Below are 13,854 nucleotides of genomic sequence, written 5' to 3' on the forward strand. Positions count from 1 at the left end.
GATTCTTGGGTTTGTCTTCCTTTGATTAATGAGACATTTACTGCAATCCTCATACAGGATAGGCGTTGGTCTAATATTGTGTGTTCAGAGCTGAATAATTGTTCCTTTTTGTCCTTGAGACATCACAGTTTGACACGGGAGGCCAGCTGGGTTGAGGATACATTACGAGTGCCTGTGCCTTACGTGTCCCATTAGATGACGCTGACAGATGCGCACCTGTGTATCCCGAAGTCCTGCTAAAGTATAGATGATTAATGCTTCGGGGTGGCCGTGTGCAGGCTGGGTAGTGAGAGGGACCGTTGCGTGAAGATGGCTGAAGCCGGCATTTTTGAGAGAATGGCCTGGTGTCCTGGGTCAGTATTTACCAGTTGAACTTCGATCCCTCTGAGCCCTTCGTGTGCTTCGTTCATGTGGTTTGGTCTTTCTCTCTCCCTTGTTAAAGCAGTCCACATGTGTAAGGAGAGAGAGACACTAGCTTTCTATGAGGGAGGCCTTTGTCCTTGCATTTCTGCTGACACAGTGGAAAGATTCCTCAACCCAGTAGCAACCGGCTGTTGGGTCACAGGATCAGATGACCCGGTGAGAGCCACAGGCTCCGCTGGACGTCCTCTGTGCCAGGCACCAGCCTGAGAGTTGAGCACCTCTGTCAGGAGCCCTAAGCCCTGGGTCCTTTTTATTCCGTCTCTTGTTGAGAATGTCAGCAAGAAAACCGACTTGCAGAAGATTCTAGAACTCATGTAACCTCTCATAGCCAGAGGAGTCATGTCTTGACACCCAGGCCTTCTGACTCCACAGCAGATTTTCCACTCCTGACTTACAAAGGGGGAATTTTAAGTTATACTGAAAAAAGTCACAAAAATAAAACGGAGATTTTTAAACCTGCTTTTCTCCTATTTGTGGAAAATAGATGAAGTCCATACAATGGCAACAGCAAATGATTACTCATTCAGGGCCTTCTCTATATTGCAAGGCCGTCAGTTACTCTCGCATTTGACAGTGGGGAATGTTTAGAGTGGAGACAAGCAAAGCCTCCAGGTGTGCCCCGACTGGTGGACAAGCAAAGCCTTCAGATGTGCCCCGACCAGAGGACAAGGGAAGTCTTCAGGTATGCCCCGACCGGAGGCTGTTCGTGTAGAAAAGAGTGCTTCAGGAAAAGCAGGGATCCCAGCACCCAGAGACTCTAGGATTGTGAGTTCTAAGCCAAAACCAAACCAAACAAACAAAAAACTCAATTAACTTAAACAGACAGACAGACAAACAGACAAAAACCGACAGCATCTTCTGAATGGAAGTGGGAGAAAACCTGATTATTTAACTCCATGGCCCAGTGGCTGGAGAAAGACGTTTGGAATCAAAGTGTTGCCCACATTCCTTCTAAAGCCTTGGGGAGGAGGATCCTTCCCTACCTGTGACTCCTGGCACACCCTGACATTCCTCGCTTTGCAGTTCCACACTCGTGGTTCAGCCTCTGTCACACGACTAGTTCTTGTGCATCTGAGTCCCTTTCCCTGTCAGAACATGTCAGTGCATAGAGAGCTCGCCCTGTGCAAATATGACCTCATCTCAGAGCTCATCCTACTCAAGGATGACATCATCTCAGAGCTCCCCCTACTCAAGGATGGCCTCATCTTAGCTAATCATATCTGCAGAGACCCTGTTTACAAAGAGAGTTTGGGGGTATGTACCATTACTCTACTGCAATGCTTTGTAGAAAGTCATCTGACAATATGTAAGTGTATGGTTAGACATCCTAATCTGTTCCTTGGTGTCTATGACTGTCACTAGGCTCACATCACATGTGACCATGTTTGCCCTAACTTTCTAAGGATAAGAAATATTGACGTTAGATAGTGTCAGACTTTGCTCCTCGGGAAGGTTGTTTAAGCTACTTTAAGTGCTTTACTTTTTGGAATAAATTTTAGGATTATGTAAATTTTTTTAGAAAAGCCTGCTGGGGTTTTGATTGGGATTGCTTTCAGTCTGTTGACCAATTTGATTTCTTCTTAGTTTGGAGTCTTCCATTCCCCTGGCTAGGAGTGCCTGTCACTGATGTTCCGGAGTGGTGTGAAGTGGCTCGGGATTGTGTAGGTCCACATGGCCTGCATTTTTGCGTGGCTCATGGCAGCAGCTCTGCCTGTCACGAGTGTGTCCTCAGTACAGTCTGGCACATGACAGCGCTCACTTAGCAAGTAGCTCTGACTTGATGATTGAGGGTTCTTTTATTTTTATTTTGTTTTTCAGTAGAGAAATGGTATCTAAGAAAGGAGATGATTTGAATCATGATGTTAAAACCTAGATTTAAAAGCAGAAAAACAGCCAGGCCTGGTGGCATATGCCACCCAGTGCTCCTGAGCCAGAGACAGGCGGATCTATGTAAGTTTGAGTATAGCCTGGTCTACAGAGAAAGTTCCAAGACAGCTAAGACTACACAGAGAAACCTTGTCTTGAAAAACAAAAACAAGAACAACACATACACATAACTCTTGTCAGAAACAAAACAAACAACCAAGCAAAACCCCTAAGCCAGGAAAACAAACAAAATCCAGTAGTTTACTAAAAATCCAGTAGATCCCAGCACTGGGGAGGCAGAGGCAGGCGGGTCTCTGAATTCAAGGCTAGCCTGGTATACACAACAATTTTTAAGCCAGCCAGGTACAAAGTGAGACCTTGTGTCACAGACAAACAAACTAGCAAAACAACAATCCCCCCAAACCCCAAGTTATAATAACTGAGCTACTTTCTGCCAAATTTAGGAAGGTTGACTATTTAGAAGAAAAAGTTTTAATTGATTAAGCCTTAAACACAGTACTCCTTCTTCTTCTTCTTCTTCTTCTTCTTCTTCTTCTTCTTCTTCTTCTTCTTCTTCTTCTTCTTCTTCTTCTTCTTCTTCTTCTTCTTCTTTTCTTCTTCTTCTCCTTCTTCTCCTTCTTCTCCTTCTTCTCCTTCTTCTCCTTCTTCTCCTTCTCCTTCTCCTTCTTCTTCTTCTTCTTCTTCTTCTTCTTCTTCTTCTTCCTCTTCCTCCTCCTCCTCCCCCTCTTCTTCCTATTCTTCTTCCCTTCTCTTCTTCCTCCTCTTCCTCCTCATCTCCTCCTCCTCCCTTTCCCTCCCCCTTCCTCTTGTCTTTCCTCTTCCTTCTCCTTCCTTTTCCTTCCCCTCCTGCTTGTCCTTCCTCTTCCTCCTCCTTTGTCATGGAAAACAGGGTCTTGAGCAGGCTAAGCAAATGCTCTAAGTAGCGGAATACATCCCTAGTGAGGAAACATGTTGTAAAGGTAAAAATCCTTTAATGCATAGTAGTATTTAAAAAGGCTACTAGAATTAGAAAAGAAAGGGATTTTTTTCCTCTAGTGCTGAGTACTGAACACTTAGTCCTGTGCATGCTAAGGATATGGCCTACCACCAGGCCACATCCTTAGCCCATACTAGGTGCCTCCTGATGAGTGTAGATGAACCGCAGACAACTTGTTCTAATACGCGTGTTAACGGAAGATTCAGGCAAGGGCCATGACTGTGTGTAGAACACTGGGCGGAGGCTTTTCAGAGTGCAGAGTCTGCACACAGTGTCACAGGTTCAGGGAGAATTTTACCTCTGCGATGGGATCTGATGGCTGCTCCATACAGGTGGTCTGGACTTGGTTTGCCTATTATGGTGCAATGTGAAATACACAAAAATGTTTAACAGAGCTAATCGAATCTCTACTGAACTTCAAGAAAGTTCAGAGAAGCAAGTGGACTGCATCGGGAAAAGATCCACATAAATTCAAAATGCAAGACACAACAGGACTGATTTCTGAAACTTTAAATAAAACAGAAAAGATGGGTGTGTGTGACATCTCTAGGCAACAGGAAACTAAAGAGGCAATTACCAGTCGTGATATGTGATCCAGGCTGAAAGGGGGAAATTAGAACAGGGTTTTGTATTTTTCTTTCAAATCAGTTGGATGATTTTGTGTGTAGATGTACACTAGATAATACTATACATTGTGGTTGCCTAAGAGATGATTCTCCTCTTAGGAATGACATGCTGAAGGTTTTAGGGATGGGTAAGATTTCTTAAACTTTCAATTGGATGAAGAAAAGAGCACACGTGAGTATGTGTGAGAGACGGAACAGACATGGCAAATTGCTAACACATGTTTAAATGGAGGGGGGTGCGTGTTAGTGGTTATTAGATCTCGAGCCCCATAACATTTCTCCTTGATAAGTGGGAGGAAAACAATCCCCTTAAAAAGCTGAGTGAAACGGTAGAGCTCAATAACCCACGTGATGATTACCTGGCAATTAATCCCCTGAGTAGCGGAGGCTGCCTGGCCTTTCCCAAGGTGTTGAATGAAGAATTGACTCGGAATGGAGCGGGCCCGGCTCCAGTGATTTATGACGCGTATGTGTTGTGCGAGCTCTCCTCTGTGCACTTCTATAGACTTTAAAGTTGAGAAAGAAATATTGGAAAGACAATCATCCCCTGGATTGAGACAATCAATCTTACAGGACAGGGGAGAGCTTTGGAATGTGGCCTCTGCTTAGTCTCTGTCGCTGCCTGTGTCTCCCTTGTGTCCTCTCCCTTCTCTTCTGTTCTTCCTGACGTATTTGTGCGGGAATCTTCTAACAGTTATGCCCCTCCAACACTTGACAAGTATTTTTAGTATTTTCATTTTGTCATAAGCTTGAAATTTCCCTAAAAAAATTGTGTTTCCAACTTTTTTTTTTGCCGTTAATCAACTATGTATATTAAAGGTTTGGATTTTACAAGCCCATTTTTCTCGTGATGCATTTTGTCCCTTAATATTAAGAAAATTAATGTGATCAACACATTTCAGTTGACTTACTTAGCAGTCTGCCCGGTTTCTTCAAGAAGTGGAAAACCTTGTAGAATGCCACACGTGCTGACGAGCTTCATGCCATCGTCACACAAGCTAGAGTCTCTTCGGAGAGAGGGAACCCCAGTTGAGAATACGCCCCCACTAGGTTGATTGTGAGATGGTTGACGTGAAGTGCCCAGCTCCCTGGAGGCAGAACTACCACCCCTAGACTGGAGGTCCTGGGTCTGAAGGAAAGCAGACTGAACAAGCCGTGAGGGAGTCGGGAGGCAGAACACCTTTATGGCCTCTCCTCTTGGGGCTACTTCTTCCGGTTCCTGTCCGAGTTCCTGCCATGTTCCTCCAGGGTTTAGATTTAGAAGCTGTAAACTGAGACAAACCCCCTCTTCTCCAAGTTACTTTTGGTCATAGTGTTGATCACGGCAGTAGAAACACGAAGACACCTTACTCTAAGATGTAGTTTCCAAAGGAAAACTGAACAGTGCCGCATTTAACATCTTAGTAAAGTCTCCACTTTGGTGATAGTTTAAGAATTGTCAACATTCCTCTGAGTTGGGCTGTTACGGCTGGAGTGAGAGATGGTTGTGAGCTGCCATGTGGGTGCTGGGAATTGACCCCGGGTCCTCTGTAAGAGCAGCCAGTGCTCTTAACCCCTGAGCCATCTCTCCAGTCACTAGCGTAATTTTAAAAGAATTTGCAGAGATTAAATTTAATGTACGGTTAGATTTCCCCCTTTTTTATGTAATATAATTCAATATAATTGTAGACTCCAACAACAGAATCATAAGAAATATACCAGTTTAAGTTGCATACATTTTTTTTCTTATGTTGGTTAATTCTTTATATAGAGAAATGTCTTGGGCATACTGAAGTTTATTCTTGGATTATAATAATTTCAAAATCAGCAAAACTGAGAGAAACAAAATATTTCTAAACCCAGAATGTGCTATCCTTATGACCCTATATGTTGCTGCAGTACGTGGCTATTCTGGAGACAGATATGGTGGTACCGACAGTGGGGTGCCCTCCAGCACTTCCCACAGCTGTCTGACTGAACAGCTCATTCTTTGTTTTTCCATACATTTATTTATTCATTTAAGATTTATTTTTTCATAATTCCGTATATTGATGCCTTGCATATTGACGTCCCCCTTTCTTTCTTTAGTTTCAAAACAGGGTTTCCCCTTGTAGCCCTGGTTGTCCTGGAACTCACTGTGTAGACCAGGCTGGCCTGAAACTCAGAGATCCTCCTGCCCCTGCCTCTGCCTCCCTAGTGCTGGGATTGAATGTGTGTGCCACCACTATCATAGTGACCTCCCTCCCATCCTGCTTACGTTCCTCTTCCCTATATACCCCCCTCTCATGTTTATGTGTTATTGTTTTGTTGCTCAACAAGATTAACTAGTGCCACCTGTGTGACGTGGTTTTGGAGCTGTCTGTTGGAACCTGATGGCTGTAGCAGAGACTCACAACTAAACACATCAATTTTCCTTCCATAATGTATGATAGCCAGTAGTTAGTTGGGAGGAAAAGGGTGAGGGCCGTGGTTGTTGAGAGTGTTGGTCTTGTGTGGCCCCAGTGCAGGTAGCTACAGTTGGCCTGAGTTGATGACGACAGCCTTATGGAATCTAGGGCATGGAATTTGCAGCCTTCACCTTACCTTCTGCCTCTTACTTCCTAGCCCCTCTTCCACAATGAGCCCTACGTGGGGTTGTATGAATTATTGTTTTAGGGCTAGGCCTACAGTAATCAAATCAATTTCTGCATCTTTGGCAGCTAAGAGTTTCTTTCTTTCTCTCTTTCTTTCCACAGGCCTTACTGTGTAGCTTGGGCTGACGTGGAACTCATAGTCTTTCTGCTTCTACCTCCCAAGTGCTGGGATTCCAAGTATGCACCACCATGCCTGGGAGTCTTAATAATTTTTAAAAACTTTAAAATTTTATTTTACTTATGGTTTGTGTATAGGTATGTTGGTGTTCCACATGTGTGTCAGGTGTCAGCAGAGACCAGAGGATGGTATTGGGTCCCCTGAAGCTGGGGAGCTCTCAACAACAGACAGTTGTGAGCTGCCAGGTGGATCCCGGGAACTGAACACAGATCCTCTGGAAGAGCAGCCAGTGCCCTTAGCCTCTGAGCCACCTCTCCAGCCTCCAGTCTTAACAATTTTATCAGTAGAATGAGGTACATTAACAGTGTTGTGTAGCCATTACCACCACTGTTTCCAGAGTTCTTTTTCCCTCTCGCATGCGAAACTTTTCCCCTATCAAACATTGACCCTAGAATCTGAAAGCCTTATTGTTTGGCAGTTTCATACATTTATATAATGAATTTAGTATTTTTCACCCCCATTCCCTTTTCTCCTTCCTCCCCCAGAAACCCTGATCCCAAACAAGCTTTTGTATTTTTTTTTTGTTTTGTTTTTTGAGACAGGGTTTCTCCATAGCTTTGGTGCCTATCCTGGAACTAGCTCTTGTAGACCAGGTTGACCTCGAACTCACAGAGATCCACCTGCCTCTGCCTCCCGAGTGCTGAGATTAAAGCCCAGCTAAGCTTTTGTACTTTCATGGCTTCTTTCAGTGTGACTCACTGAGTGTAATTCGTTTCTTGACTAAAGGTGGGCAGGAGGCCATTCACTGGAGCAAAGACAGCTTGTGAGTGGCTACTGAAGAAAATAATACCCTGTCCCCCAACAACTGTTATCTGCCAGTATTCCGTCAGGGTTGCGGGAGGCCTTATAGTCCCCTCCCCATCTAATGTGAAATGTTTATCCGACCCCGTCATGTGCAGGTCTTGTGTGTATATGAGGCCCCATCATGTGCAGGTCTTGCGTGTATATCAGGCCCAGTCACGTGCAGGTCTTGCGTGTATATCAGGCTCAGTCATGTGCAGGTATTATGTGTCTAACAAAATGAACTTGCAGTGAGCTCCTGAGTGCTATGGCTACGTCATGTCTAGGAGACATCGCTCCATCCTCTGGCTCTTGCATTCTTTTCTGCCCCCTCTTCTGAGATGTTCCCTGCGCTGAGGAGGTGACACCCATACCACCAAAGGCTGAGCACTCCACCGTCACATCTTACCTTGTTAATTACTGGCAGCTGCAGTCCAAAGCTTCCCTGCTGGAGCCTGGTGCAGCACTCATCCTGGATGGTGAATGGGTGCTGTTCCCTTCTCCCACGCTCTGTGAGTTTCACCATTCTACTTCCATAAGTGGAGTCACGGTTTCTGTGTTTTAGTGGCTGGCATAGTTTCACTTAGGTTTGTCTATCTTGTGGCATGTATGGGCTTTTCTTTCCGTTTTAAGAGTAATAATTCAATTATATTGAAATATATTTTGTTCATCCATTTGTCAGTTGACATTTTCATTGATTCTACCTTTTCATTATTGTGAATAATGTAACACAGCAGGGCTTGGTGGGCTACATGGTAAGCCCCCCCCACTCACACACACACACACACACTCACACACACACTCATACACACACCTCTCTCTCTCTCTCACACACACACACACTCACACACACACTCATACACACACCTCCCTCTCTCAAGTGCAACTACGAGTGTAAATATGTTTTCAGGACTTTGATGCCAATCTTTGGGTATATAACAGTATCTCCTGTTTTGTTCTCCATGGTTTCAGTTATCCGAGCCAACAGTCATCCAAAAACGTTGAAAACAAGGTCCCAGGAATACCAAATTTGTGGGCTTTAGGACGGCGTGCTGTTCGTGGTGATGTGATGACGTCTCAAGCTGTCCGGCTCTGGCATCATCTATGTGCAGAGCACGCAAGCCGGGTATTCGCTCTGCCTTGTCGCTAGCGTCAGTCCAGGTCACCCACTCAACTGTCTCTATCCCACAGTGCTCGATTCTTCATGGGGGCCTGGAGTACAGGAGAAGTGATGTTGGCAGGTCACATGCCAAAGTGAAGCCGTGAAGTGTGTTACATATACTCATATATTAGATAAGAGGAGGAGGGGTTACAGTACAGGAAAATAATCTTAGTGACCACATTTCTTTAACTTTTATGACAGCATATTGTAATTTATCTGTTTTATTATTACTGTTAATTTTTTTGCTATGCCTAACTTGTAAATTAAGCTTTATGATAGGTATGTAGCTGTAAGGGAAAAGGAAAATATTGGAAAATGTTAGTAATAACTGTTATTTCAGGGATCAACAGGGGAACTTGGAGCTTATCCCCCACAGTTAGTGGGGAGCAAATCTTCCACAGATATTGGGGAGCAAATCTCCCACAGGTAGTGGGAAACAGTGTCACCTGCAGGGGACTGCTATACACCTGGAAATGGAGCTACTGATTCTGTATCAATTCTGATTTAAGTTTTAAGAAACCATCACATTTTCAGACACAGTTTCATCAGTTCCCATTCCCACTGGCCGTGCACAGGTTCTTTACTGCTCCATACTGTGGTCAATACATTTCTCCCCTCTGCCCTCCCTCTCTCTTCTGTAGGCAGCCTTTTCTTGTCCCATCCGCCAGGTCCCAAATAACCACACAGAGAGTTATTTTTAATTATGAGTGCTGGTAGATAGCTCAGTTTATCTCTAACTAGCCCTTTTTTTTTATTGATTTCATTGAGCTCTATATTTTTCTCCACTCCTCTCCCTTCCTCTCCCCTCCCCTTCTACCCTCTTTTATGGTCCCCATGCTCCCAATTTACTCAGGAGATCTTGTCTTTTTCTATTTTTCATGTACGTTAGAGCCATGTATATCTCTCTTAGGGTCCTCATTGTTGTCTAGGTTCTCTGAATTGTAGGCTGGTTTTCTTTTCTTTATGTCTAAAAGCCACTTATGAGTGAGTACATATGGTATTTGTTTTTCTGGGTCTGGGTTACCTCATGCAATATGATGTTTTCTAGATCCACCCATTTGCCTGCAAATCTCAAGATGTCATTATTTTTTTCTGCTGTTTAGTACCCCATTGTGTAAATATACCACACTTTCCTTATCCATTCTTTGGTCAAGGGGTTTTTAGGTTGTTTCCACGTTCTGGCTATGGCAAATAATGCTGCTATGAACATAGTTGAGCACATGTTCTTCTGGTACGATTGAACATCCTTTGGGTATGTGCCCAAAAGTAGCATTGCCGGATTTTGAGGAAGGTTGTTTCCTAATTTTCTGAGAAATCGCCATTCTGATATCCAAAAGGGCTGTACCAGCTTGCACTCCCACCAGCAATGCAGGAGTGTTCCCTTTACTCCACATCCTCTCCAGCATAAGTTGTCATCAGTGTTTTTAATCTTGGCCATTCTTATAGGTGTAAGATGGAATCTCAGAGTTGTTTTGGTTTGCATTTCTCTGATGACTAACTAGCTCTTACAAGGTAAGTTAACCCATAGTTCTTTTTTTTTTTCTCGCTATGTTGCCCAGGCTGGAGTGCAATGGCTATTCACAGGCACTATCCCACTACTGATCAGCACGGGAGTTTTGACCTGCTCCGTTTCCGACCTGGGCCGATTCACCCCTCCTTAGGCAACCTGGTGGTCCCCCGCTCCCGGGAGGTCACCATATTGATGCCCAACTTAGTGCGGACACCCGACGCACTACAGCCCAGAACTACTGCACTCAAGCGATCCTCCTGTCTCAGCCTCCCGAGTAGCTGCGACTACAGGCGTGAGCTAACCCATAGTTCTTATCTACGCTCTGCCACGTGGTTTGGTACCTTTTCTCAGAACGTCATATTCATCTCCTGCTTCCACTGCATCTCTTGTGACTCCTGAGACTCCTCCTCTTCTTCATGCTCTCTCTCTTTCTCTCTCTCTCTCTCTCTCTCTCTGTTTTTTCGAGATTGAGTTTCTCTGTGTAACAGTCCTAGCTATCCTGGAACTTGCTTTGTAGATCAGGCTGGCCTTGAACTCACAGCGATCCACCTGCCTCTGCCTCCTGAGTGCTGGGATTAAAGGCCTGCGCCACCACCTGGCTCATGCTCTCTTTTTGTCTGTCAGTTCTGTCTAACCTTTGCCTGACCAGTCAGCTTCTTTATTAACCCAATCACAGCATCATACATTCACACAGAGTAAAAGAATATTCTAAATTCTTCACCTCCCCTTCTGTCTCCTCCTCTCTGGTTTCATTTACTCCTAGTTAACTGTGCATGTGCTGCCAGTTGAACTAGCAGCTGTGATGTCCTAGCCCAGGCTAAAATTACCTGGGTAGTTGCCACAGATGTATTCTGTCTGAATCTCTAAGATGGGAGCCTTTGACAAGCATTCCAAAGTGATTTTTGTAACCAAACAAATTTGAGAAATACCAATTTTATTGGTCAATTTTTTTAAATATTTATTTATTATGTATACAATATTCTGTGTGTATGCCTGCAGGCCAAAGAGGGCACCAGACCTCATTACAGATGGTTGTGAGCCATCTGTGGTTGCTGGGAATTGAACTTAGGACCTTTGGAAGAGCAGGCAATGCTCTTAACCTCTGAGCCATCTCTCCAGCCCCCTTATTGGTCAATTTTTAAAATAGATTTTCTTATCTCCTTGGGGATCCATAGTGATCATTAGCTTGTTAGAGGATATATAAAGATTACTCTCTCTAAAGCTATTTTACATCCTAACTTATTCATGAACACTTGTATGTGTGTGTGTGTGTGTGTGTGTGTGTGTGTGTGTGTGAGCGAGCGAGAGAGAGAGAGAGAGCGAGAGAGAGAGATTTTAGTTAACTTCTAATGCTATGTATTGTTTTTCCTTTGAATTCTGACTCAGGCAAAGGTTTTGCCGCTCTTGTCTTGTGGGAACGCTTTATTATTCTGAAGATTTTAGTATTGAAAGGTCTTGCATGGTGGTTTACAACCCCGATCAACACATTCAAGTCTCAGCTATCACTGAATTCTCTGTGAGAAAGGGGCCTTTGGTTTCCGCCTGCACGGCCACATCTGTCTGTTTATAATTAGTGAGAACTGTTGGCCTTCTGTGGTTTATGTATTTTTAGTCTTAAAGTTTAGACTTCTGTAGTCATTTTCTACTAAAGAAACACAGACCTTTTTCAGGTACAAAGTAGAAGGATCTACGGTGCCCTCCCCTGCGTGTCAGGACCACCGCAGCTAGCTTAAGCTTCGTCTATGATGATGGTTGGGAAGCGCAGGCCGATGGCTGCAAGACAACGTGGTGTGTTCCCTGTAGCAAGCAGTCATCCGCTTTCTGTAGCCCTTGAAATCTGAATTAATGTCAAGGAAACCTAAAGTTCGGTACTTGAACTTTGTCACCTATGTTTCAAATCTTCAGTGAGAACTCCTGGAACTGGTTTGTGAATCAGCGCAGATCCAGGACATTTTGGCTCCTGCAGAAACTTCCTTTGGATAGTGTCATTGTAGGGGGTCCAAACACTATTGTGATTCATCATCCACCCCGTGGCCTGGATGGAGATTTGCTGGATAAAAACTCGAACCCACAGATGTTTCTTTATATCTAAAGTTAAAAATTTAGAATTATAAGATAAACCCAACCAAAATCTGAAACAACACAAACACATTGTCGAAAGCTGAAATACGAGAGATGTGTTGGGAAACCTGAAGTTCCTTTAAAAGCCCGTTAGTTCAGCTAGGATTTGTGTGCAGAGAAGAGTGCAGCCCAGAAGCTCCAGGTGGCGGGGGGCGGGGGGGTGTCTCACAGAGTGCACCGTGAGCGGAGTGCACAGTGAGCGTTCCCTGCATCCCATAGGCTTCCTTCTGCACATGCCCAAAGCACCGTGGAGCTTGCTTACCTAGTAATAAATGTATTGCTTTAAATAGTAAATGAATTTGAGATGCCATTTCCCAAAAACATCCCTCTTCAGTTGAAGTAAAAACTAGTTTTTGCAGAGTAGCCATCTGCTGAATATAATCTTAAATCTGTGAGGTAAAATATAAACTAATATTCTCAGTTATGGCAAACATACCAGGGTAATTGGGAAATACGGCCATTGATTGTTTTCTGTTATTAGACATGAATATAAGTAACAGTGGATCCTTGTAATCTGGAAGCGGAGGCAGGAGGATTGTAGGTCTAGAGCTAGCCTGGGCTGTATCCAAGACAGCATCATGGGGAAACAGTCAAGAGAGCAACAACAGAGCCACACGCTGGAAGCATGATCTGAGAATCCTCCAGAATGCTTCTTCTCCCCACGGCTGGGGTTATGCTGGAGACCAGAGCCAGGACCCCAGCTGGGTGCATTAGGCAGCTGTCCCGCCCTGGGGCTGCACACCCACCTCACAGTTCCCTGACTGTCTGGTGCCTGCTCTCCTGTAAAAGAGGACGACTTTTGAAATTACTAGTTTATTTTTGTGAATTCTAAAACATAAGTTTCCTCTACAACTAAATAGGAAAAACATGGGGTCTTATCTTTAGATTTAAGGTTTTGTTTGAAAGTATCTATAACCAGTTGGAGTGATTGCATCTCCTTAAAAGAAACAATAAAAATATTGTTTTGTCTTTTTATTTGGACTTGATCTTAGTAAAAAACAAACAAAAACCCCTGAGATTTCTTTTTTTTTTCCATTTTTTTTTTCTGTTTCTAAAGCAGTTTTGGAACTTGATGAAACTGTAAACCAGAACATAGAAATGGTTGGTTTCTAGACAATTTGTTGTCTGTGTGTATGCGTATGGGAGTGTGGTGTGTGAGCGTGCGGCATGTGAGTGTGTGACGTGTGGGTGTGTGGTGTGTGAGCGTGTGGCGTGTGAGCGTGCAGCATGTGAGCGTGCGGCATGTGAGTGTGTGGGTGTGTGGGTGTGTGGAGTGTGAGTGTGTGTCCTATGCACGTGGGCCTGCAGGGGACATCAACTGTGCTGACATTAGTAGAAGGTGTTGGAAGGAGCCCTCCTTTATTACTCTCTGTCTTAGTCTTAGGTCAGGATCTCTTCCTGAACCTGTAACTTGTGGTGTCGTGTTGTGTCACCCGCAAACCCCCCCCCCCCCCAAGCTAGCAGGACTTAGAGATCTCTTGTCCCCATTCCTCCCCGTGCAGAGGTTACAGACACAAATGATACCACAGTCGGTTTGTTGTGTGGACACTGGGATCCAAGTCAGGTTCCCATATTTGTG

The 13,854-nt window shown here is 44.3% G+C and overlaps 1 protein-coding gene and 1 pseudogene across 1 annotated transcript in view; one reads left to right on the forward strand and one right to left on the reverse strand.

Moving 5' to 3' along the window:
• Nucleotides 1-13,854, forward strand: part of Smyd3 (SET and MYND domain containing 3) — a 555,905-nt gene that overhangs the window by 49,465 nt on the left and 492,586 nt on the right. The window lies entirely within an intron of this gene.
• Nucleotides 10,184-10,452, reverse strand: LOC146894828 (signal recognition particle RNA; annotated as a pseudogene).

The sequence above is a fragment of the Myodes glareolus genome, chromosome 5 (genome assembly GCF_982192425.1).
Source record: "Myodes glareolus chromosome 5, mMyoGla1.1, whole genome shotgun sequence".
Lineage (NCBI taxonomy): Eukaryota > Metazoa > Chordata > Mammalia > Rodentia > Cricetidae > Myodes > Myodes glareolus.